We start from the raw sequence: 27,067 nt of genomic DNA, 5'->3' as shown, positions 1-27,067 counted from the left end.
CTTGGAAAATGGCCCTTCTCACTACCAAAAGTAGTGTTGGCTTGATCTTTTGGTATATACAGAGAGATCAGGGGGTGGAGTATAACAAGCCAGGGTCACTTTTGGAGGAGAATGACATGGAGAGAGGAGGTTGGTGGAAAGCCTCATGAAGTTTCCTCCATCTCCTTTATTTCTCCTTTAAAGATCAAGTACTTTGGCTGATCCTGAGGTCAAAAGGGTCCTGACCTGGATTTCACAATATACTGTGTGTGTGTGTGTATAACTATATGCTAGACATATACATATATAATAACTATATACTATATAATAACTATAAACTATACATATACAATATGAATTTACTTATTCATATGTGAAAAATTTTCTTTCTGCTTTAAAGATTTATTACTGCTTTTTAAGGAGATGAATGGCATTGATCATATCAATTTTTTTTGGCATTATAACACATGAAAAGTTTAAGAGACAGTTTCTGGGTAATTAATCATTTTATTATTTTGTCGATCAGAATTGTAAAGTCTTTTGTAGTTATTTTTCATTAAAATTGTTATTGATGTATAACTTTTTCCCCAATTGTACTAAGATGTCCTAGTTTCTTTCAGAGATATACACATGATCATTTCTTATGACATAATAATATTCTATTTTATTCATGTGCCAAAATTTCTTTAGCCATTTTCACAAGAGAAACATTGCTTAGTATGCAGTGTTTGTCTACCTTGAAAAGAATACACATATCTTCACAGTTAAAGGTTCTGATAAAGGCCTCATTTCTAAAATATAAAGAGAACTGACTCTAATTTATAAGAAACCAAGTCATTCTCCAATTGATAAATTGTCAAAGGATATGAACAGACAATTTTCAGATGATGAAATTGAAACTATTTCCACTCATATGAAAGAGTGTTCCAAATCATTATTGATCAGAGAAATGCAAATTAAGACAACTCTGAGATACCACTACACACCTGTCAGATTGGCTAAGATGACAGGAAAAAATAATGACGAATGTTGGAGGGGATGCGGGAAAACTGGGACACTGATGCATTGTTGGTGGAGTTGTGAATGAATCCAACCATTCTGGAGAGCACTCTGGAATTATGCCCAAAAAGTTATCAAACTGTGTATACCCTTTGACCCAGCAGTGCTACTACTGGGCTTATACCCCAAGGAGATACTAAAGAAGGGAAAGGGACCTGTATGTGCCAAAATGTTTGTGGCAGCCCTCTTTGTAGTGGCTAGAAACTGGAAAATGAATGGATGTCCATCAATTGGAGAATGGTTGGGTAAATTGTGGTATATGAATGTTATGGAATATTATTGTTCTGTCAGAAATGACCAGCAGGATGAATACAGAGAGGCTTGAAGAGACTTACATGAACTGATGCTAAGTGAAATGAGCAGAACCAGGAGATCATTATATACATCAACAATGAAACTGTATGAAGATGTATTCTGATGGAAGTGGATTTTTTTGACAAAGAGACCTAATTCAGTTTCAATTGATCAATGATGGACAGAAGCAGCTACACCCAAAGAAAGAACACTGGGTAAATTGTTTGCATTTTTGTTTTTCTTCCCAGGTTATTTTTACCTTCTGAATCCAATTCTCCCTGTGCAAAAAGAGAACTGTTTGGTTCTGCACACATATATTGTATCTAGGACATATTCAACATATATAGGACTGCTTGCCATCTAGGGAAGTGGGTGGAGGAAGAGAGGGGGAAAATCGGAACAGAAGTGAGTGCAAGGGATAATGTTGTAAAAACTACCCTGGCATGGGTTCTGTCAATAAAAAGTTAGTATAATAATAAAAAAAGAATATACATGATATATCTGTATATAGCTGTATATATACATATATGTATATATAAATATTTACTTATACACAAATGCAGATAGTCTTCTATTCTTTTTGATTTCTTTGGGGTATAAGTATATTGATTGTACTTATTTGGTCAAAAGTGTATACATAGTTAGGAAACTTTCTTGGGATAGTATAAGTTTGCTTTCTGGAATGTCTAGATTGATCACCAGTGCCACCAACAATATACCTATTTTATCATATCCTCTTCTATATATTTGCCAAGTTATCTTTTGTCATCTTTGTCAATCTTAAGGGTGTGGAGTACAACTTAAAAGTTTCTTTAATTATAATTTATCTAAACATTAGTGGTTTCTTTTCATATTCTTGTTGATAGCTTGAGTTTCTTCCTTTGAAAACTGCCTATTAGATATAGTCAGTTTTCAGAAGAAATCCAAACTTTCTAAAATTACGTAAAAAATGTTCTAATTCACCATTGATTAAAACAAAGCAAATTAAAACAACTCAGGTACCACTTGACAAACTGTCAGATTGAATAACATGACAGAAAATGAACATGGCAAATGCTATAGAAGATGTGGAAAATTGTGAACTATCCCAATCATTCTGGAGAGAGATTTGGAAATATTCCCAAAGGGCAATTAAACTGAGTTATTCTTTGACCTAGCAAGATTGCTAGGTCTGCATCCCCCAAGAGATCAAAGGAAAAGGAAAAAAAAAAGATCTATATATATAAAAATATGTTAGCATCTCTTTTGGTGTTGGTAAAATTAGAACTTGAGGGCATGTCTATCAATTAGGGATTAGTTGAACATGTTGTGGTATATGATTTTGATGGATTACTATCATGGTATAAGAAATAACAAACAGGATAGTTTCAGAAAAAACTTATAGGATTTACATGAAGTAAGGCAAAATGAAATGAGCAGAAACAGGAAAATATTATACCCAGTAACAGCAATATTGTAACAATGATAAACTATAAAGACTTGGCTATTCAGATCAATATGATGATCCAAATGCTTCCAAAGAACATATGATGAAAATTGCTATTCCCTTCTGGAGAAAAAAACTGATGAATTCTAACTACAGATGGAAACATATGTTTTTCACTTTTTTTTATTTGGGGGAGGCTGGCAATATAACATAAAATATATTTGTATGTCTCCATTTGTATAATTAATTTCAAATTATTTACCTTTTCAATGGGTGGTATAGGGACTGAGGAAAAGGAGAGAATTTGGAGCTCAAAATTTTTAAATGAATGCTAATCTAAATAAAGTTATTTTTAAAAAGCTAAAAAAAAGAAAGAAAACTTTCTTTTTATAGACTTTGACATTTGGGAAATAAGTTTGAGTATAGTAACAAACTTGGGAAACACCAGCTACAATATTTCTAATTGGAAACATAGGTGTAGAAGCAATTTGCAAATTTAAAATGTTTGTACTCAGACATTTCCAAGATTCCATCATTCTTTAAAGGCCTTCAAGCTCCTGTCCTATATTTCTTCTCCCTCTTTCCACAAACACCCTTACAAATAAAGCTATTTGTCTACTTCCTCTATTTTTTTTATCAACTTAGCAAATTCTTTCATCCTTTGAAATCTACTTTCTCCCAAGTTAGCAATGTGCCAAACCTGGTGTTCTTTGCTCCCTCTTCATTCTTCTTCATCTATGCATTAAACACTGTTGATTATTTTCTTATGTAATATCTTTCTTTTTTTTTAACCTTTTTTTTTTAATTTAATAGCCTTTTATTTACAGGATATATACATGGGTAACTTTACAGCATTAACAATTGCCAAACCTCTTGTTCCAATTTTTCACCTCTTACCTCCCCCAACCCCCCCCCTAGATGGCAGGATGGCCATTAGATGTTAAATATATTAAAATATAAATTAGATACACAATAAGTATACCTGACCAAAACGTTATTTTGCTGTAGAAAAAGAATCAGACTCTGAAATATTGTACAATTAGCTTGTGAAGGAAATCAAAAATGCAGGGTGTGCATAAATATAGGGATTGAATTCAATGTAATGGTTTTTAGTCATCTCCCAGAGTTCTTTTTCTGGGCATAGCTAGTTCAGTTCATTACTGCTCCATTAGAAATGATTTGGTTGATCTCGTTGCTGAGGATGGCCTGGTCCATCAGAACTGGTCATCATATAGTATTGTTGTTGAGTAATATAATGATCTCCTGGTCCTGCTCATTTCACTCAGCATCAGTTCGTGTAAGTCTCTCCAGGCCTTTCTGAAATTATCCTGTTGGTCATTTCTTACATAACAGTAATATTCCATAATTTTCATATACCACAATTTATTCAACCATTCTCCAACTGATGGACATCCATTCAGTTTCAGGTTTAACCACTACAAAGGGCTGCCACAAACATTCGTGCACAGACAGGTCCCTTTCCTTCTTTATAATCTCTTTGGGATATAATCCCAGTAGTAACACTGCTGGATCAAAGGGTATACACAGTTTGATAACTTTTTGAGCATAGTTCCAAACTACTCTCAAAATGGTTGGATTCGTTCACAACCCCACCAACAATGCATCAATGTCCCAGTTTTCCCGCATTCCTTCCAACAATCATCATTATTTTTTTCCTGTCATCTTAGCCAATCTGACAGGTGTGTAGTGGTATCTTAGAGTTGTCTTAATTTGTATTTCTCTGATTAATAATGACTTGGAGCATCTTTTCATATGACTAGAAATAGTTTCAATTTCTTCATCTGAAAAATTGTCTGTTCATATCCTTTGACCATTTTTCAGTTGGAGAATGGCTTGATTTTTATAAATTAGAGTTAATTCTCTATATATTTTGGAAATGAGGCCTTTATCAGAACCTTTGACTGTAAAAATATTTTCCCAGTTTATTGCTTCCCTTCTAATCTTGTCTGCATTAGTTTTGTTTGTACAAAAAGTTTTCAGTTTGGTATAATCGAAATTTTCTATTTTGTGATCAGTAATGATCTCTAGTTCTGCTTTGGTCATAAAGACCTTCCCCTTCCACAGGTCTGAGAGGTAAACTATCCTATGTTCCTCTAATTTATTAATAATTTCATTCTTTATGCCTAGGTCATGAACCCATTTTGACCTTATCTTGGTGTACGGCGTTAAGTATGGATCAATGCCTACTTTCTGCCATATTAGTTTCCAATTTTCCCAGCAATTTTTATCAAACAGTAAGTTCTTATCCCAAAAGCTGGGATCTTTGGGTTTAATCAAAGACTAGGTTGCTATATTTGTTGACTGTTTTATCCTTGAACTTAATCTATTCCACTGATCAACTAATCTATTCCTTAGCCAATACCAAATAGTTTTGGTAACTGCTGCTCTATAATAAAATTTTAGATCTGGTACAGCTAAGCCACCATCATTTGATTTTTTTTTCATTAATTCCCTTGAAAATTCTTGACCTTTTGTTTTTCCATATGAACTTTGTTGTTGTTTTTTCTAGGTCATTAAAATAGTTTTTTGGGAGTCTGATTGGTATAGCGCTAAATAAATAGATTAGTTTAGGTAATATTGTCATCTTTATTATATTTGCTCGCCCTATCCAAGAGCATTTAATATTTTCAATTGGTTAGATCAGACTTAATTTGTGTAAAAAGTGGTCTGTAATTTTGCTCATAAAGTTTCTGATTTTCCCTTGGCAGATAGATTCCTAAATATTTTATATTATCAATAGTTATTTTAAATGGAATTTCTCTTTGTAACTCTGACTGTTAGATTTTGTTAGTGATATATAAGAATGCTGATGACTTATGTGGGTTTATTTTATAACCAGCAACTTTGCTAAAGTTGTGGATTATTTCTAACAACTTTTTAGCAGAATCTCTGGGGTTCTCTAAGTATACCATCATGTCATCGGCAAAGAGTAATAATTTGGCTTCCTCATTGCCTATTCTTATTCCTTTAATCTCTTTCTCAGCTCTTATTGCTATAGCTAGCGTTTCTAATACAATATTAAATAGTAACGGTGATAGTGGGCAACCTTGTTTCACTCAGATCTTATTAGGGAATGGTTTGCAGTTTGTCTCCATTACATATGATGCTTACTGATGGTTTTAAATAGATGCTGCTGATTATTTTGAGAAAAGTCCATTTTATTCCTATACTCTCAAGTGTTTTTAATAGGAATGGATGTTGGATTTTATCAAATGCTTTTTCTGCATCTATTGAGATGATCATATGGTTTTTGTTAATTTGGTTATTAACATGGCCAATTATATTGATAGTTTTCCTAATATTGAACCAGCCCTGCATTCCTGGTATAAATCCTACTTGATCATAGTGTATTATCTTGGAGATGATTTTCTGTAGTCTTTTTGCTAATATCTTATTTAAGATTTTAGCATCAATATTCATTAGGGAGATTGGTCTATAATTTTCTTTCTCTGTTTTCAGCCTACCTGGTTTTAGGTATCAGTACCATGTCTGTGTCATAGAAGGAATTTGGTAGGACTCTTTCATTCCCTATTTTATCAAAAATTTATATAGCATTGGGGCCAATTGTTCTTTAAATGTTTGGTAAAATTCACATGTAAATCCATCTGGTCCTGGGGATTTTTTCTTAGGGAGTTGTTTAATTGCCTGTTCTATTTCTTTTTTCTGAAATGGGACTATTCAAGCAATTTACTTCCTCCTCTGTTAGTCTGGGAAGTCTGTATTTTTGAGGTAGTCATCCATTTCACTTAGGTTATCAAATTTATTGGCATAAAGTTGAGCAAAATAACTCCTTATTATTTCTCTAATTTCCTCTTCATTGGTGGAAAGTTCTCCCTTTTCATTTTTAAGACTACTAATTTCATTTTCCTCCCTCCTTTTTCTAATCAGATTTACCAAAGGCTTATCTATTTTATTGGCTTTTTCATAGAACCAACTCTTAGTTTTATTAATTAGTTAAATAGTTTTTTACTTTCAATATTTTTAATTTCTCCTTTTAATTTTAAATTTCCAATTTAGTATTTGATTGGGGGTTTTTAATTTGGTCTTTTTAGTTTTTTTAGTTTGCAAAGCCCAATTCATTAATCTTTTCTTTCTCTGTTTTATTCAAGTAAAGCCTCTAAGGATATAAAATTCCCTCTTATTACCGCTTTGGCTGCATCCCACAAATTTTGGTATGATGTCTCATCATTGTCATTATCTTAGTGAAATTATTAATTGTATCTATAATTTGCTGCTTCACCCAATCATTCTTTAAGATGAGATTGTTTAGTTTCCAATTACTTTTGGTCTATTTCCCCTAACTTTTTGTTGAATGTAGTTTTTATTGCATCATGATCTGAAAGAAAGCATCTACTATTTCTGCTTTCTTGCATTTTAATTTGAGGTCTTTATGTCCTAATATATGGTCAATTTTTGAATAGGTTCCATGAACTGCTGAGAAGAAAGTATATTCCCTTCTATCTCCATTCAATTTTCTCCAAAGATCCAACATACCTAATTTTTCTAATATTCTATTTACTTCTTTAATTTCTTTCTTATTTGTTTTGTGGTTTGATTTGTCTAATTCTGAGAGGTGCAAGGTTGAGATCTCCTACTATTACAGTTTTGTTGTCTATTTCTTCTTGCAACTCTCTTAACTTCTCCTTTAGGAAGTTGAGTGCCATACCACTTAGTGCATATATGTTTAATATTGATATTGCTTCGTTGTTTATGCTACCCTTTAGCAGGATGTAGTTTCCATCCTTATCTCTTTTTAATTAGGTCAATTTTACTTTTGCTTGATCTGAGATAAGGATGGCTACCCTACTTTTTTTCACCTGAAGCATAATAGATTTTGCTCCAGCCTTTTTACCTTTACTCTTATGTATCTCCCTGCTTTAAATGTGTTTCTTGTAAACAACATATTGTAGGAGTTCTGACTTTGATCCAGTCTGCTATCTGCCTCCCTCTTTGTAGGAGTTCATCCCATTCACATTTACAGTTAGAATTACTAAATCTGTATTTCCTGCCATCCCTAATAACCCCAGATTGTGCTTTACTTTTCTTGCCTCCCCCAACCCTCTTTCCCCCTTTTAAACTTATGTACCCCTCTTTTATCACGATACTTATCTCCTCTTTATAATCCCTCCCTCCCCTTTCGAATCTTTCCCCTTCCTTCCCTTATTACTCTTTTTCTTTTCCCTTTTCCTCTCCCCGTTTTAATGAGGCGAGAGAATTTTCTCTAAAACAAATGTCAATTTTTTTTCTTTGAGCCAACTCTGATGAGAGTAAGATTCACACAATGTTCCTCCCCCTCTCTAAATTCCCTCAGATATGATAAGTTTCCTTAGCCTCTTTTTGGGATGTGGTTTCTCTCTTTTTATCCCTCCTTCCCACCTTATTCTGCCATCATCCCTTTTCCATATCTACTTCCCTTTTTTATGTTATATCAGTACAATCAGATTATACATGTATTCTTTTTGTATATCCACAACAGAAATACAATTCTCAAGAGTTATTTTTACCTTTTCTGCATCCCTTGAGTTCTATGCTTGGAGATCAAACTTTTTGTTTAGTTCTGGTTTTTTCTTCAGAAACAAATGGAATTCATTTGTTTCATTAAATGTCCATCTTCTTCCCTGGAAGAAAATGCTCAGCTTAGCTGGGTAGTTTATTCTTGGCTGCATCTCAAGTTCTTGTGCCTTTCGGAATATCATATTCCAGGCCCTTCTTTCCTTTAATGTAGAGGCAGCCAGATCCTGGGTGATCCTTATTGTGGCACCTCGGTATTTAAATGATTTTTTTTGGCTGCTTGTAAAATTTTTTCCTTAATCTGATAGTTCTGAAATTTTGCCACAATATTCCTTGGGATTTTTATTTTAGGGTTTCTTTCAGAAGGTGTTCGATGAATTCTTTCAATGCCTATTTTACCTTCTGATTCTATTACATCTGGGCAGTTCTCTTTGATGATTTCTTGTAAAATAGTATCTAGGCTCTTTTTTTCATCATAGTTTTCCAAAAGTCCAATAATCCTCAGATTATCTCTCCTAGATCTGTTTTCCAAGTCTGTCATTTTTGCAAGTAGATAATTCATGGTTTTTTCCAGTTTGTCATTTTTTGTTTTGTTGACTGATTCTTGCTTGTCTCAATGAATCATTAGTTTCTATTTGTTCAGTTCTAATTTTTAAAATTATTTTCTTCATTGGCTTTTTACTTCTTTCTGTATATGTCCAATTGAGTTTTTGAATGTATTGTTTTGGTCTGTGGAATTTTTTCCATTTCACTAATTTTTTTTAGTGAATTATTTTCTTTTCAATTCACAGATCCTACTTTCTTGAGTGTTCTTTGTCTTTTTCCAATTCATGGATCCTACTTTCTTGCGAGTTCTTTTGTCTTTTCCAATTCACAAATCCTACTTTCTAGTAGATTCTTTATTTTCCAATTCACAATTCTTACTTTCCTGAGATTTTTTACTTTTCCAATTCGTATTTCAGGAAGATTGTTTGCTCTCTTATAAGGCTTCTCTTTCCTTTCCCCATTTATCTTCTAACTCTCTTTTGAGACTTTTAATGGTCTCTTCTATGAGAGCATCATGTAAAGGAGGACAGTCTGATGCATTTTTGCTGTTTGAGGTCTCTTCAGGTTTGCTGACCTGCTCTTTTTCTGCATAGAAGCTGTCGATCATTCTTTTCATCTTTTATTCATGTTTTAAAGCCTTTAGGGTAGGTCTCCTAGGCAAGGGGGTTACCAGCTTCCTCTGCAGAGCAGGGAAAGATGTAAACCGATTTCCAGCTCCGAGGTATGGGAGTGCTCTGAGTGAGAGTTTTCCCTTCCCCCAACAGGAAGTGGATTCAGCACTGGCCAGCTATCAAACTGCTTAGTAGGGCTGAGTGGGTTAGCGATTGCCCTGGGCTAGAGACTAAGGGGTGAAAGTGTCACTGCCCCAGGCCAGAGCCTCTTGTGGGACTGTGAGTATTAGCAGCTGACTGCAGACCGCAGACCACAGACCGCAGACCGCAGACCGCCCCGAACTCTGCCCCAGTGTCTCTGCCCAATGCAAATCGGCCCTGGAAAAGCTCTATGGCCCCAAGCCGAGCTCCCCACTGCGCAGATTGGAGGCTAACCCGGGCTGTGTCCTCCTGCCGTGCAGGATCACAACTGCCCCAAGGAAAAGCCCGTACTGCGGGTTGGGGCTGCGCGCTTGTGCTGAGATCTGTGCCTTCACCCTCGGTTTGAGACTCTCCTCTGAACCTAATTTCTCTCCCCGTCTGCGCTGATCTCCCCCCTGGCCCCGGAACCAACTTTTTTTGGTGAGACTGCAGATTTTCTTCAGCCGGTGAGTTGTTCTACTTCTTATCTTTACGAATTGTAGCAGTCAAGACTATTTTTGAGGCTCGATATAATATTGATAAAGAGGGTAAGAGAAGAGCTTAGAAAGTTGCGTGTGTCTTCTCCGCCATCTTGGCTCCGCCCCCCATATAATATCTTTCTTTAGGTTTACTTGATATCATTCTTTTTGGCCTATACAACAATCACCAGGACACAGTTTGCTTTTCAGGACTGACATAAAAGGGAAACTCTTCATCACATTAAAAAATTGAGCCTAGAAAAGTATTATAAAACTCAATTTTATATACATAAACATTTTAGACTTCTGTTCCTTTCAAAAGAGCTCCTAGTTTCAGTTAATAAAAAAATCTTCATGTACTCAATCCTTCTAGTATTTGTTGATAGCCTCAGATAGTTTGCTAAGATCATAAAATTGTTTTTTCTTTACTAGGTCCAGTTGTACCTCGGTTCTAATATGTAATCCTAATAGTTCTGAAATCCTTTTCCTAATTTCTTCTTGGTTACCCTCCAAAGTGCCAAACTTGCTCAAATTATCTGTTGCCCTCTAAAGAGCTTGTTAAAAGTTGATTTTGCTGGGGTTTTTCTTAAGCAATTAAAAAAAAGTGTAGGCAAACCAATCAGCTGAGAAGTGTTACTGCAGTTATTTTATCTCACCCTATATCAAGGAGGCCAACTTGTATTTTTAAAATACATAGTTGTTCATTGGGTTATGGAAAAAAATCTAAGTGTAATATATAAACTCTGCTGGTGGCAGAATTAAAATAATAATAGCCAACATTTACATAGCATGATAATTTTTAATAAAACAAAATAGTATTTTATCCAGTACCTAAAAAGACAGTTTTCAACATTCACCTTTGAAAACTTGATGTTCCTAATCCCCCGCCCCTTTCTTTTTTTCCTAAGACAGTAAGTAATCCAACTAGATAAGAGGTGCAATTCTTCTAAACATATTTTCATATTTGTCAATAGAGTGATAAATTTTGCAAAATGTTTATATATTTTATTCATATATTAAAAATCTTATTTAATCATCAGAACAAAATTTTCAGGTAGACAATATTATTATCTATATATTAAAGAAATTAAGGCTAAAAAATTAAATGCTTAACCCAAAGTCATTCAAATAGCAAATGTCTTAGGAGGATTGGAATTTCAGTACAGCTTATTATTAATACAGCATTCTATCAACTATGTCAACTACCTGCCAATGAAACAATTCCTCCTCTCTACTTTTTTACAAATTTCAAACCTCAGTTCTCTGTAGTTGGCAGTTGCCCATACAAATGCTAACTCTTTCATTTCATTCAAGCCTTATCTTGCTCTCTAGAAAGATAATGTTCCATTGCTCTAATGCAAACAGTAGTCACAACTGACATTTTTATGCCAGTCACCTTCTACAGAAATCCAACTTCCAACTACATGTCAATTCTTCTCCCCCCTCCAAATTTCTTCCTTCCATTTGATTGACACTGACTGATTCTATCTTATGTCATCGATACATTACCACCTTCTTCAGAGTGATGGGTTGTAATTGCATGGGCTAGATAGAAAGAAATGGGCATGCTAAGTAATAGGAATGTTATTAGCAAAGTTGTGAAGATATAAAAGGTTACAGTTCAAAGTACTGTGAAGATACCACTATTATTTAAGTCTAAAATAGACACAATGGAAAAAGTAATTGAAGATAAATTTTGATTGAGACTAGCTTTGGGAGTGTCTTGAAATCCAGATATAGAATATAATATTTGATGTTGTAGGTAAAAGAAATTGGAGATTTTTCAGTAAGATAGTGATATGACAAAAAAAAAGTACTGTATGAAGATTAGTCTGGTAAAATTAGGCAGGTTGAATTGGAGTAGCAGAGAATTTTATGCTTGATGTAAGCAATAATGAACCACTGAAATTTTCTGAGCAAGAGACTTGCATGATGAAGACTCTATTATAAGAAATTTAATCATGCAGGAAGATTGAGGATAGATTGATCACACTAGGAAGAGACAAGGATTGCAGGATCTAGTCATATTCAAATTGTGAATAATGGTTAACTTAGACTGAAATTGTAAAGAGTGATGCATCCATTTATATGACTTTGGGAAATGAAACACAATCCTTATGAAATTGGTAATGCATTAGTTAATAGCAATGATAATTCAGAGTGAAACATCATGATTCACTAAAAAAGGTATTGAAATGAGACCTATGTGTAAAATATACTTCAGCCACTTAGTACCTGTGTGAAAATCATTTAAACTTTCTAGGCCTCAATTTCCATTTAAAATGAAGCTGAATAACCATAGAAAATCATTGAACATGGCAACAACAAGATTAAACAATGATCAATTTTGATAGACGTGACTCTTTCCAACAATGAGATGATTGAGGCCCATTCCAATGATCTTGTGATGAAGAGAGCCATCTACACCCAGAGAGAGGACTGAGGGAACCGAGTGTGGATCACAAAAAATAACTCTTTTTGTTGTTGTTTGCTTACCTTTTGTTTTCTTTCTCACTGTTTTTCCTTTTTGATCTGATTTTTTTTGAGCAGCAAGATAATTGTGTGTGTGTGTGTGTGTGTGTGTGTGTGTGTGTGTGTGTGTGTGTGTATATATATATATATATATACATACACACACATAATGGATTTAACATATTTTAACATGTTTCACATATATTGAATTGTCTGCCATCTAGCAGAAGGGGTGGGGAGAAGGAGGGGAAAATTTGGAACAGAAGGCCTTGCAAGGGTCAATGTTGAAAAATTATCCATTTAAAAATAAAAAGCTTTAATTAAAAAAATATTTTAAAAAATGAGGCTAAACTAAGTGTCTTCTAATGTCCCTTCCAGGTTGTGACCTATGAACACTTGCACTTGTATGTTTCTGATTCAGCTTCTCTAAAAAGTGGATTGTCCATGACAGAATATTAGATAATATAATACATAAATTTATTCATTAAATATTTATATTTTATATGAAAATAATCAAATGACTCCCCTTAATTATGAAGTAAATATAAAGATTGCATCCATAATCATTTTCCTCAAATGTATGTTTATTCAAATGGAGATGGACATAATATTTTAGTTATGAAATAAGAGTATTATGAAATTATCATTTCATAATCATGTGGCATCATGATAGTTCAACTAGTAATATTCTTGTAAATATCTTCATTTAAATGTGTACAAGTGCAAATTATCTTCTAAAATGAGTTTGTTATATTGGGATAATCACTTGCAGTTTGATTATAAAACTGTAAGAAATTAGACATTTTAATTATGAAAAGAAATATATTTACCAAAGTCACAAACTTTTTTTATACATAAGTACAAAAAATAACTATTAATGTGGTTGGAATTAATTCACTAGGGGAAAAAAAAGGCTTGTTGATTAATAAATTTCAAGAAGTAAGATTTCAACCCAAATTATCTAGAGAAAAATTACTAAATTGAACTAAAGATAACACTACTACTTAATAAGAAAGTGACGCATCATTATTCCATTTTAAGACTTATCCCTTTCTCACTTTCTATAAGATTGAATGAAATGAAAATAGGATACTTACTATTAGATAATGTTCTGTTACCAACTGAAAAAGGAGTAAGTCCTTTACTCTATTGGACCAAGAGGAAGTAATAACTGTACTCTAATTCTCTATTTCTAGATCTAATCTGGTTTGGAAGGGAGAAGACTTGAGGAGTATTTTCAGAAGGTTTTTTAATGGGAGCAATTAATGCTGCAATCAGTCCTCCCTGAAGCAGAGATACCAGGCTAACAATAAAGTGGTTAGCCCCATTCTGTGGTGGATCAATCTTTAGGGATTTCATGGTGATACCCTTCACAGAACACATTACTTCCTATACAAGCCACATTCTTCCCTTCTTTTACAACTTGTGTTTACTGACCTATTTTTAACATTTATATTAATGGCACATTTTCCTATTTTGTCACCTTGTGATGTGGTATCTGAGTCTAGGGACTGTTTCTTTCTTTTTTTCCAATGTCTTCCTAAGCACATAGTAACTAACTGTGTCATACACTCTGCAGGGACTTAGATTCTGGTTGTCACTAACATGATACATTGAACTTCATGTTGCATTATAATAAAGCAAAACTATCTGCACAGAGACAAACAATCTTCGGCAGCCATGTGTCCCAGAGGCTAGAATGCTGAATGTGGAACCAGGAAAACCTGCATTGTAAATCTATCTCATTCATTTACTTGTTTTAGGAGTCTGGGAAAATCATTTAACCTTTTACTTCCAGTTAACTCATCTTTAAAATTTATATAATTTTCTTTATAATTAACATTATATTAACCATACCAACACCACTGAATTATTGTGATTCTCAAATAAAAAAAAAAAAAAATATATATATATATATATATATAAAGATCTGCAACCTTTAAATGCATTAAATATATTATTATTATTTTTGCTATTATCATCAACATTGACATCATCATAGATGTAGAGCTGGAAGAGATCATTTGTTCCAACCCTCTCATTTTACAGATGAGGATACTGAGTCCCAGAAAGTTTATTGGGCTTTCATAAGATAACACATTGGCAGCCCTGGACACTAACTTAGCTCTTGTTGTTTCTAAATATTGTGATTTTATTTTGAAAGTTGGAGAGAGACTCACTGAGTTAGCAGAAGTAGTGACACTATGAATCCTTCAAATATTTGCCATTGAGTTGAAAGAAATGGTTTAACTAGAGAAACAGAATCTCCTTTACCTCATTGCTTTGAAATTCATCTTTTTATATCCATATATGGTGCTGAGGAGTAACCCAATATGTAGATCATGGAGATACACTGAGTTTTTAAAGTAAAATTTTCATTTCCTAAATCTTCGCTTATCAAGATGGCAAAAGCAGAAGCAGTGAAAGTTAGCAATGTAGTACTAATAATTGATTTTCAAGCCCTTCATAGGCTTGCTTTTCCTACCTTGTCATGTTTTTTATACCTTATTCCTTTCCACACAATCTATGATAGAGTTGTACAAACTGTTTTAAGCATTACACTTCATCTCATGACTCTATGAATTTTTACTAGCAACCCTATCATCTGGAATTCTCTTCTACATCATCTTTGTTATCTGACTTCTATTCAAATCTCAGCTAAAATCCCACCTGAAAGAAGTCCCCCTTCTCCCCCACCCCATATCCATTAGTGGTAATAGCTTTCTTCTAAAATTATGTCCAAATTATCCTGTTTATATTTTGGTTGTATATAGTTGCTTGTATATCTATCAGATATTAAATTTTCATGAGGGCAGGGGATGTTTTTGTCTTTGTATTCCCACCCCTTAATACCATGACTAGTACATTAACATTCAACAAATGCATATGACTTAGCCTGTTGTCATATGCTCATGAGCAAGACCAGAGATAGTCATATCAGTGAGTTTCTAACCCTTCATAAGTATTACCACACAGCAATTAATTTGCTTGACAATTGAGATGTTGCTGTTTTAATCACATCTAAATTCATGGCAAATAACCTTAACTGAGGCTCCATGGATGCTCTGCTCATTTTTTAACTGATTCTGCACAGTGAATATTGCAAACTTTTCTCTATCTTCTAAAATCCTCAACCCTACCTCTACTGCTGTGTAAAGATATTAATGTTAATAGAACAAAAGTAGAAAATTTAAACAACACAGTCTCAGAGGAAATAATTGAACAATTCATGAATAAATTTCTGAATGGAGGAAAAACCCTAAGCTTAGATGGATTTGTAAGCCAATTATATAAAATATTCAAAGTAATTAATTATAATAAAGACCGAGTACAAAAAAAAATATGAAAAAGAGGTATCCTATTTTCTGGGATACAAATAAGGTCTTGAAACCTAATCAGATGGATTCAAAGGAGAGAAGGAAAACTGTACACCAATAGCTCTAATAAACAGTGATAAAATTGATCAAAAACAAAATATAATTAAAGGAGCTAAGGACATGTACATTATAAGGAGCTAGTGGTATAGGAGTTAGAATTCTAGGTCTGCTTTCAGGGAAAGAAATACCTCAGTTCCAAATTATTCCTAGATATTTACTAGCTCTGTGATCCTGAACAAATAACAATCTCTGCTTCAGTTTTCTTTAATATAAAATGAATATAATAATAGAAATCATTCAAGAGGGTTGTTGTAAAAATGAAAGAAGATAATATTTATAAGAGTGCTTAGCATAGTAATCAAAATAGATGCTATCCAATGCTTTTCCCCTTCACTTTGTCTATGACCAGATTTAAATTTACACCAGGAATACTGGTTTGGTTCAATATTAGAAAAAAAATATAAAATGAGCTGCTCATACTCAAAAAGAACAAGACAAGCCACATATTTACATCAATAGATTTAGGAGGAAGAAAAAACTTATGATTAAATACAAAACACTGCTAAGAAACATGGGACACGTCTTTCAAAAGTTAACATGTTTCTAAATGCCAAAATTAAAATGTAGTTGATAAACCATAAGCCTTTCCAACAGAAAGAGTGGTTGAGCAAGGATATTCATTGTCACCATTACTAGTTAACAAAATATAAAACACCAAAGTATTACTATAAGAAAATTTAAAAAAATGGAAAAAATCTGAATGAACAAAAGGTTGAGCATCTCAAAGAAAAAATTGTACTACAAAGCAGTAATCATCAAAAACAATTTTGTACTTTCAAGAGACAAAGAAGTCGATCAGAATAGACTCAGTGTATAGTATAAAAAAAAAACTGAACAGAATAGACTTTTTTTCCCCCCAAAACCCAAAGGTTCCAGATAATTTGAGTAAGAAGTCATTATTGGGGAAACAATGCTGAGAAAAATGAAAAGAAGTCTAGCTAGATATAGGACAATATCCCCCATTATGTTCTAAAATATGCTTCAAATAAATATCTGGCAAAGACATAATACTTAATAATATGAATGAATTACAGAACCAAAAAAGAAATTAGCTTTCTAATCTATGGGTAAGGAAAGACTTCATGAATTAATTTTATGTCAAGATCACAGAAAATAAATTAGATTTTGTTTTCTCAAAATCAAAAAGGTTTTGAATAAAGAAAACCGTGTAGTTCATATAAAATACATAGTATCATGGGGGAAAAAAAGATGTCTTTGCAGAAGGTTCTCATAAAATGTTCTCCATTTCCGATATCCAATATATTCCAATAACTTATACATATTTACAGCAAAAAAGAAATCCCCAACTGATAATCAAATATTATGAACAGATAGTTTTCCAAATTACCAATGGATACATAAAAAACGGAAAATATCTAGTACTTAGCTAAATATAAAATAGAATAACTCTGTGGTTTTACCTTACTGCTATTAATTTTGCAAATATACCCCCCCAAAAGGAAAAAAAAAGTAAAATATTGGTAAGACTAAAGGTGCAAAAGGCACATTAATGTACTATTGATGGTACTATAATTTCACTTGATTACTCTGGAAAATTGTAACTACTTCCAAAAAGTCATTAAACCATGTAAATCCTTTGACCTATATTTGTGGGAATATACTTTGCTTAAATATTTATATTTAATATGAGTTTTTTCCCCTTTTTCTTACCAGTGGGGAATAGATATAGGAGGGTGAAAAACTGATTTTTGTTAATTAAAAAATACATTAAAAAGAACTCTTTGAAACATTATTCATTGTTCCTTCAGGGAAAATGTTATCAGCATAAAATTTTTCTTGTTATGATGTTTTAACTTGTGTTACACCTGATATATAGAAATGTGCCCATTGGCCCAGACATTCGCTATAAGAAAACTAACCAACCCACAATGGAAAATTTTTCAGGTTAATTAATGCTTGTGATGATTTTAGCTCATGATTGAGCATGAGGACAGGGGAAGGAGAAACATAATTCAGCTGCTATTATCATCATCATGTTTCATTATAACTATGCATTTAGTTAGAGAAATAATTGTGACACAAGCAGCTAATCATTTTTATTTGAATGGAACAATAACACGGCTTTTCACAATTTGTTCTCCTTGCACTGTGGCTTTCAGGATCCAAGCTTGTGTATTCAATTATAGTGAATACATTTTGATTTGTATCCTTGTAAATCTTAAAAATCTGTTTTTACCAAGTAAGGATTTATAAAAGGAATATTAATTGTTTCTTTCAAGTACTTTACTCCCTCTTCTCATATTAATACCTGGGCAATTAATTTAGCTTTATTTGCATAGTAATAAATTAATATTACTGAATTGTAGAAAGAAAAAGAATGAGAAATTCTCTGCTAGCTATATTTTCTTTGTTGTCAATTTATTTATATTTATTTTAAAAATATTATTAATTATATTTTATATCCTTTTCTTTTTAAATTTTATGTTCCCATTTCTCTCTCTTCCCTTAATACCACCCGTAGATATTGAGAAGGCAAACAATATGATCTTATGAAAAAGACATTTCTACATTAACCACCTCATAAAAAGAAAAATAACCCTCCAATTTGCACTTAGAGTTCATCATTATTCTTGTTTTCAAGGTAGATAATATTTTTTTTCATCATAAGTCCTTTAAAATTGTTTTGGATCACTACATTTATCAGAGTAGTGCATTGAGCATAGTTTTAGTGGATTTTTTCCTTTTAAATTGTTGGACCGATGAGTTACTCTATCAACAAATCCTGAATATACTTATTTTTTCTTATCCTCTCCAGCATTTGTCATTTCTGATGAGTATGGGTGCTACTTCAGAGTTATTTTCATTTATCTTTCTCTAATCAGTAATAATTTAGAATATTTTATATCACTATACATATATTTACTTTCTTATTCTAAAAACTATCTGTTCATACTCCCTCACAATTTATCATTTGGAGAATGATGCTTATTTTTACAAATTTGACTCAATTCTTCATATATTTGAGAAATTACTAGAGAGAATTGCTTGGTATTTTTTATATTACATTACTGTCTATAATACATTTTAACAAAATGTAGTTGCCCTAATCATCTCTTTTAATTAGGTCCATTTTTGCTTTTTCTTTATGTGAGATCATGATTACTATCCTTGTCTTTTTAATTTCAACTAAAGTTCTACTTCACTTGATTCTACTCTATACCTTTATTATAGTGGTTTATGTGTCTTTCTGTTTCAAGTATGTTTCTTTCACAGAACATGTTGTTGGATTCTGGTTTCTAATCCATTCTATCAGCTTCGTAATGGAAGAATAACTTCCTCATTCTATATTTTCCTCTTTGTCATTCCTACATTTCTTTTGGAAACCACGCTAATATAATTGACTCACACTCATGTCCTCTTTCTATATAGACTCTTCTCTTTATGTTGTTGACTTCTGAGTTTGGATCTTATTTTCCCTGTCACCATAATAGCCCTGGTAATTATGAAGTTCTTAGAGTTGCAAATATTTTTCCATTTGGTAATATAAACAATTTAACTTCAATGAGTCATGTATGATATTCTTTCTTCTTTACCTTTTTTTGCTTCTCTAGAATCTTCTCTTTGAATGTCAAATTTTCCATTCAACTTTGGTTCTTAGGTAGGTTCCTTATTTCAAAAAATGCCTTTTTTTCCTACAAAGAACTGTATTTTATTTTCCTGGATAGGTGTTTTTTGGTTCTAATCTTAACTCTTTTGCATTTGTATCATACCATCCCAAGCCTTCTGCTTCTTTAATGTCTATAAGTCTTGTGTAATCACTGTAGCTTCCTATTTGAATTGTTTCTTTTTGCCTATTTATAATGATTTATCCTTGAACAGGGAGCTCTGAAATTTTGCTTTAATATTTCTGGAAGTTTTCATTTTGGGTTCTCTTTCAGAAGGTAATTGGTAGATTATTTTTATTACTCTTTTACCCTTGATTTCTTTGAAATACATTTTCTTGGAGTTTTATTTTTGTCATGTATTTCAGGTAATCAAATAATTCTTTAATCATATTTCCTTGAACTATTTTTTTCAGATTTTTTGTTTTTCCAGTGATAGAGGTAACATTTTTCTCTATTTTTTTCTTTGGATGTCATTTTATTTTTCTTGAAGTATTTTGTAATCCTTTGCTTCAACTAGCTCCATTATATTTTTAAAACTTTATTTATTTTAATTGTAGTAAGTTTATCTTTAATACACATTGCTTTATGAATCATTTTGGAAGTAAAAAAAAGCAGAGCAAAAGGAAAAAAATCATGGGAGAGATAAGAAAAATTAAAAAAGTAAACAAAGCATTTGTTGATTTACATTTAGTCTCCTTAGATTTTTTTTCTGTATACATATGCCATTTTCTGTCCAAAGTCTATTGCTATTGCTTTGGGTCCCTGAACCACTGAGAAGAATCAAGAATTTCATAGTTGATCATTGTATTCTTACTATTATTGTGTACAATATATTCCTGGTTCTTCTTATGTCACTCAGCATCAGTTCATGTAAATCTTTTCAGGCCTTTCTATAATCAGCTTGTTCATCATTTTTTTAATAGAACAATAATATTCCATTACCTTCATATATCATACAAAAAGAGCTGCTACAAATATTTTTGAACATTTGTTCTTTTCCTTCCTTTATAATTTCCTTGGGATACAGACCCAGTAATGACACTGCTGGGTCAAAGGATATACAATTTTATAGCCTTTTAGGCATAGTTTATTTAATTTATTTATTTATTTTGCTAAGGTAATTGGGCTTAAGTGACTGGCCCAGGGTCATGTAGCTAGGAAGTATTAAGGGTCTGAGGCCAGATTTGAATTTTTGAAGTAGGAGGCCAGGTCCTACTTCAGGAACAGTGCTCTATCCATTGTGCCATATAGCTGCCCCTCCCCCCCCCCCAATTCTGTTTTCTTAAGCAAGTTCCTCATTAGGAAGAACTTTTACCATTTTTTTTTTTTACCATTAGGAAAATGATGATTTTAAGGTGTAGATTTCTTTGGTATTTTTCCTTAACTGCCTTTATAAAGCTGTTAATTTTATTTTCTTTTTGTTAATTTTCTTGCATCACTCATTTCTTTCCTTATTTTTCCTCATCTCTTTCTCTGACACTTTCAGGGACTGTTCTGGATTCAATTAAATTTTTTGCATCATTGCATGTATCTCTTTTTATATTGTTGTCTTCTAAGTTTGTGTCTTGTCTTCCCTGTCACCATAATAGTTTTTTTTTTTTTTTTTTATGGTTAGCTTTTTGTTGTTTGCTCATTTTTCCATTCCATTCTCTGATTCAGAATTTTTTGTTAATATTTTGCCCTATTCTCTATGGTTATGGAAAGGGACACTCATGATTCAAGATTTTTTGCACTCCTGTTTTCAGAGCAAGTTCTGGGGGTTTGGAAATTTTCACTGTTTCCAAGGTGGTGTGATCTAAGAGCAGGTGGGGGATATTGTTCTGCTCTGCACCCTACTTATCAAAAAAGAGCACCTAATCCTTTGGGGTCACATACTTTGCTTTTAAATTTAAATTATTTGTCCAAAAGCATTTTTTCTGCCCATAAAATATTTATGTCTCAAATTGAATGCAAAAACTAATACAGCTAGGGGATACAATGACTAGAACATTGACCCTAGAATAGAAAAGATCTGAGTTCCAACATTTAATAGATTCTCAGCAAGTCAAAGCTTTTGTCTGCCTCAGTTTACTCAATTAAAAATGTGGATTAATATCATTATTCACTCACTGGATTTTTGTAAGACTAAAACAAAGAAACATTTAAACAAAATCTTTATGAGAACTATTATTATTATTATTACTGCACATCTCTATGATAAACATATTTCTAGAAAAGTAAAATTGTCAAAATTCTGGCAAGTCAGATCATTAATTGGGGAAAAAAGTTTTCTGTGGCTACACTGATTTATTTTACTTTTCTGAAATCAGATGAAGTCATTAGACAAACCAAGAAGGCCATTATAGCATAACATCTGTGGGACTAAGTGAAGTATGGTTGATTACTAAGGACACTGTGAAGGATATGTTGGAAACTATTCTGCTCATTTCTGAAAGCATATCCATTTTTGTCACTTTTTATTCTGAAAACTATTGGATATAAATGGTAATAGGGTAGTTTCTAATCCCACTTTTCCTCCATTGATTGATTACAAAGTACTTTTCTTAATTATTTATTATATTTTCCTTGAATCTGCCTCCCTTTAAATAAAAGACCACTCCATTTTTAATGCCATTATTTTAGATATTTTCTCAAAAGTTTCAGAGCAAAATGATGCTTGAAAGTATAGCCTCAGAATGATACTAAAACACCCAATACAAAACAAGTTCCTTAGTATTGCTGATCAATAAGCTATTGTGGTACACATAAAATGGAATTAGAAGTTGAAAGGGATCAACAAAGTCACCTAGTAAAACCAAGGCTTAAATCATCAAAGCAGTCTTCTCAGGTGGTAGATCAAGCAACATGCCTCGAGTTAAAAAAAAAAAAATACATATATTTTATGATCCCAGGATTGTCAAGGTAAAAAAGCATTTAACTTAGAGATGACCTAGTCAAATTAATGGATTGTTGCTGATAAAATTCTATTAGAAAAATTATATGGTGGTGTTATTTCTGATTCAATTTTTAATGAATGCACTAATTTCCATATATTTTATTGAGTTATAGAAACTAACTTCTCTTATCTTTATCTTCCTCACATGCCCAGAAGTAAATTAATAACAAACATCACAGTCTTATTCTTAGTACATCATAATTCTGCTTCTTTATCCATTTTGATTTATGCAAATACACAGATATATTAATTGGTACTTATTAACAACTAGGTATTAAGAGATGATTATAAAGGTTAATTAGAATTAATATATTCCTTCTGCTTCTCTATTTTGGACTTTGTAACCCAATTTGCCAATGAAGAGGAACATCCCTACAATAGAAGGCAAAGTTTAGAAGATATGATATTTAGAAATATTTCTAGTGGCATAGAAAATGAGTAGAGATTCTTACCTTTATTTTTTGAGCTTTTTCTTGGTAGAAATGCTTTATTAGGACATAATTTCCTATTATATATAAATTTTGAACAAATCATGTTTGGTACATGTAACATTTGATTTTATGTTAATGAGAAAAATGTTTTGTTTTAACCTTTACATAACACTACAATAACAGATATCTTTAAATAAAACAAAAAAGCTCCCTAAAGACAGTTCTCTCAGTTCCCTCTTAAGAAGCATTAAATTCACAAGACTCCCAATAACCCCAATAAATGTAGGCTCTCAAATGTCCCAAACTGTCTGTCCAATGTTCAGAATATGAAAACATTGACAGTGAGAAGGTTTTTGGGTTGATTTACCTGTTGCTAAATCATCAGCATTTCTTAATGGCAGAATATTAGAAATTTAAATGGCAGAGAATTTAAAATAAATTTAGAATAAACTATGAAAAAATCTTGCTGGAGTATTTTTTTTTTACAATAAAAACTATCTGAGTTGAAGACAATTAGATTCTCCTTTTAGTATAGGTATTATCTGGAAACCAATTAAACTGAAGAAATCTTGAGTATAAAAAAATGGTTTTGAACAAGGAGTAAGATTTCTAAAAGGTAGGTAATATAAATTGAAATAAATACTGAGATGTAGTGTTTAAGAACCAAATCTAGAGCAGAAAAATTTTCTTATAACAAACATTAATAATTAATATACACAAAACCCAATATTTTCCAGAAAATTTTGATCAGATTATTGTGTGTGTGTGTGTGTGTGAGTAATCAATGCTATTCTTGAGCTTTGTGAAATCTTGACTTAGTTTATTTCATAAAACATTCACTACAACTTATTTCATAAAGATTCTTTCAAAGGGTTTCAGCACAATTATATTATTTTGAATGAGGAGGACAGGCTTTACATAAGAAAAGAATTTGCTAACAGCCTTTGGAATCAGACAATTAAGGGTCTTTATAATTACAATGCAGTCTTTGTATTTATAACTAAATACCTGTAAAGACACCTATGTGCAGCTCTTACATATTGGGAAGGACAAGATATTTAAAAAGAAAAAAAAAACCTTTCTACTCTACTGAAAGGTCTATATAATATAAATAACCCATCACCTAGATTTTCCTACATGCAAATAGTATATGTTTTTAAATTTGTTCTTTATATTTTATGCTACCTGACTTTAATTTGACTTCCAGCTTGAGAGAGAATACATTGTGTTGGATGAAGAGAAGACAAATTTAAATCAAAGGAGGAACAATAGGAGAACTAATTTCTAAGTAAAACTGGAGATTTTGAAACTGTGAAGGCCTTGGCATTTTTTTTCTGGGGGGAGAGAAATTTGAAAAGCTTGACACAATTAAGGAAAAGAAGAAGGATCATGGATAAAAGAAAAAAATACTGAAACTAAAGTAAATATATCCCAATATGCTGAGAAGGATTTGTATAGGATGATATGAGTTGGGGGACAGAAAGAGAACTTAGGCTGAGACTGTACCAGAGAAGGAAGAGCAGAATAAAAAAGAGAAAGTATTAACATGGATGCTGGCAAGCTGGATAATGACAAGAGAAGAAAAACCAAGATGGCAAAGGAGCACAACTTGAAATGGTATGGCATGGAAAACTAAAATAAAATAATGAAAAGTGAATTTAATAAAATAAGATAATAACGTACATAGTAACAGAAATATTGCCATTAGAAGAGTTTTGCATGACCAACTCATTTTGAAAACTAACTAACTAATGAGAGAAATTGCTATTATAGATGTGATTCCCATTAAAAGTTTGTGACTGTTGAGGTATAAATGATGTGAACTTTGGGAGATAGTCACCATTATATCTTAAAATTTGTGAGAGATTAAAGGCAGACTTATTGACAAAGCCCCACATATTAAGGAACAAGATTTCAGAAAGTTCAGAGAGATAAGTATGACACAAAATTAAAGTAGTATATACCACAGAAGCTTGTTATGAGGACAAAAGGAAATTGTATACATAAAATAATTTTACAAGCCTTAAATCACTATGTAAATTTCAGTTATTATTATTAACAGTTTACTTATATTGTTAATTGTAGCTGAACTAATAATTCGAATATTTATGGTATTTAGGCCACTGCACATGATATTACAGAGCAGAAAATGATAGATAAAAGATTGGGTAACAAGTTAGTTGGTATATTTAGAATTTGTCTTTACCATAATAGTTAATATTTCTACAGTTTCTTCATTATACCCTTCAAAAAGGTGGAAAAATTAATTACTGAGAATATTTGATTCATCGTGAGTCAAATTAACATCGATAGATAACTCTCCCAGATTTTTTTCAATTTATTCACCTATTGAAGAAAAACTAGTTGGCAAAATTTAAAGTGCTATATAAAACCAGAAAAATATATAGGGGTCTTACACTACTATATAATCTATAAATAATTGGCCTTTCATTTCATACTTTTACCATACTTTCACATATATTTTACCTTTTTTACATTGAAGTCACCATGGATCAGTGTTAATCCCATTTGGAGTTTTTTATTAAGTTCTTCACATATTTCACTATCATTTCTCCTAAGCAACAAGTGCTAGTCTATAATTTACAACTATTTACATAGCCATTTTATCATTAATCTTATATAACACGATATAGTAAGTTTTCCCAAAATATCCTCAAATATTCAATAAGTATGAATTAGAGACTAATCTACCAGGTGTGGGAGAGAATTAGCAACAGGTGTGATCAGACTACAACTCATAGAAATCAAAGATAGAATGTCTTTTGCAAAGAAGAGCAAGAATGTCAATTCAGCTGGGTATGAATGCATTGAAGGAGAGGAACATGCAAATTTGCTTGGGAAGATAGATTGGAGGAAACTTGTAAAAAGCATTAAATGCCAAGAAAGAATTTGAATTGCACATTGAAGGTAAATTGTAAGGAAACAAATATTTATTAAGCTTCCACTATGTTCTAAGCTTTATGGCTACTCATAAAAAATGCATCATTTTATCTTCACACAACAGAGAGGTAGGTGATATTATTATCTACATTTTATAGATAAGGCAAATTGGGGAAACTGGCATTAAGTGGCTTGCCTAAGATCACAAAATTAGTAAATATCTGAGGGAGGTTTGAAATTAGATATTCCTGATTCCTGATCTAGCTTTTTATCCCAAGCAATAAGAGAATTTCTTAAGTATTAGACCAGCATGGTTACTCCTTTGTTTTAGGAGTATCCATTTGGCAGCTTTTCAGAAGATGAAGGGAAGAGGGAAGAGGGAAGAGGGAAAAGTTAAAAGCAGAGAGGCTAATTAATAAGTTGTTTTTAATTGCTTTTACAATAAGATTAATAAAACAATGAAAATGTGTTTAACTAAATTGAGATGGATTGGCAGCAGATCAATGTATATATCTCTTGACTATAGCAATTTATGAAGATTGTCTTTCATTGTGTAAATGCATTATAATCTGGATTAGAGAGTATTTATGATTACAAATTATAGGTCCTTATATATCAATGTACAAAGGATATCCAGTCCCTCCTACTCCTGATCATTTATAGCATTCCCATTAACTATTTCCCATTAGTAAATGCAATTTTCATATTTTTATTTCCCATATTTAATGCTATTAATCAATCAACAAATATTAATGGGGTTCCTATTTCATTAATGTTGCTAGAGGTGGGGAAGATTTATTTTCAGTAATAATATCAATATGTAAAAGACCTGTGACTTTCTGAGGATAGGAATTCCCCCTACCAACTAAATCAGAATCCAATATGTTAGTCAGTGAACAAAGACTAAGTGCCCTGTGCGCTAGACACTATGCAAAGAAAGGCCAAACAGAATCCCTGCTCTTAAGGAGGTGTTAGTTTATAACTCAGCTACAACTCAATTCCTTCAGAGTTGTGTTAAGAGTTGGATTTTCTATAATAATACATAATCTACAAGTTATATAGAACAAAAGTGTATTTTTCCCCTGACTTTACATCCAATAATCTATTTTTCTGTGTCATGTTAAAAATAACAATACAAATGAACATAATTGTATACATC

The 27,067-nt window shown here is 32.2% G+C and overlaps 1 long non-coding RNA gene across 1 annotated transcript in view; it reads left to right on the top strand.

The window, feature by feature from the left end:
- The window catches only part of LOC116419765, a 220,626-nt gene extending 196,001 nt beyond the window's left edge, over positions 1-24,625 (top strand). The window contains exon 3 of the long non-coding RNA XR_004230064.1: positions 24,215-24,625. This is a non-coding gene — a long non-coding RNA (uncharacterized LOC116419765). The remainder of the gene's footprint in view (positions 1-24,214) is intronic.
- Positions 24,626-27,067: the final 2,442 nt, after the last annotated feature.

This window comes from Sarcophilus harrisii, chromosome 6 (assembly GCF_902635505.1).
Source record: "Sarcophilus harrisii chromosome 6, mSarHar1.11, whole genome shotgun sequence".
Lineage (NCBI taxonomy): Eukaryota > Metazoa > Chordata > Mammalia > Dasyuromorphia > Dasyuridae > Sarcophilus > Sarcophilus harrisii.
Note: the sequence above shows the minus strand (reverse complement) of the source record. Positions and strands in the feature narration are given on the sequence as shown.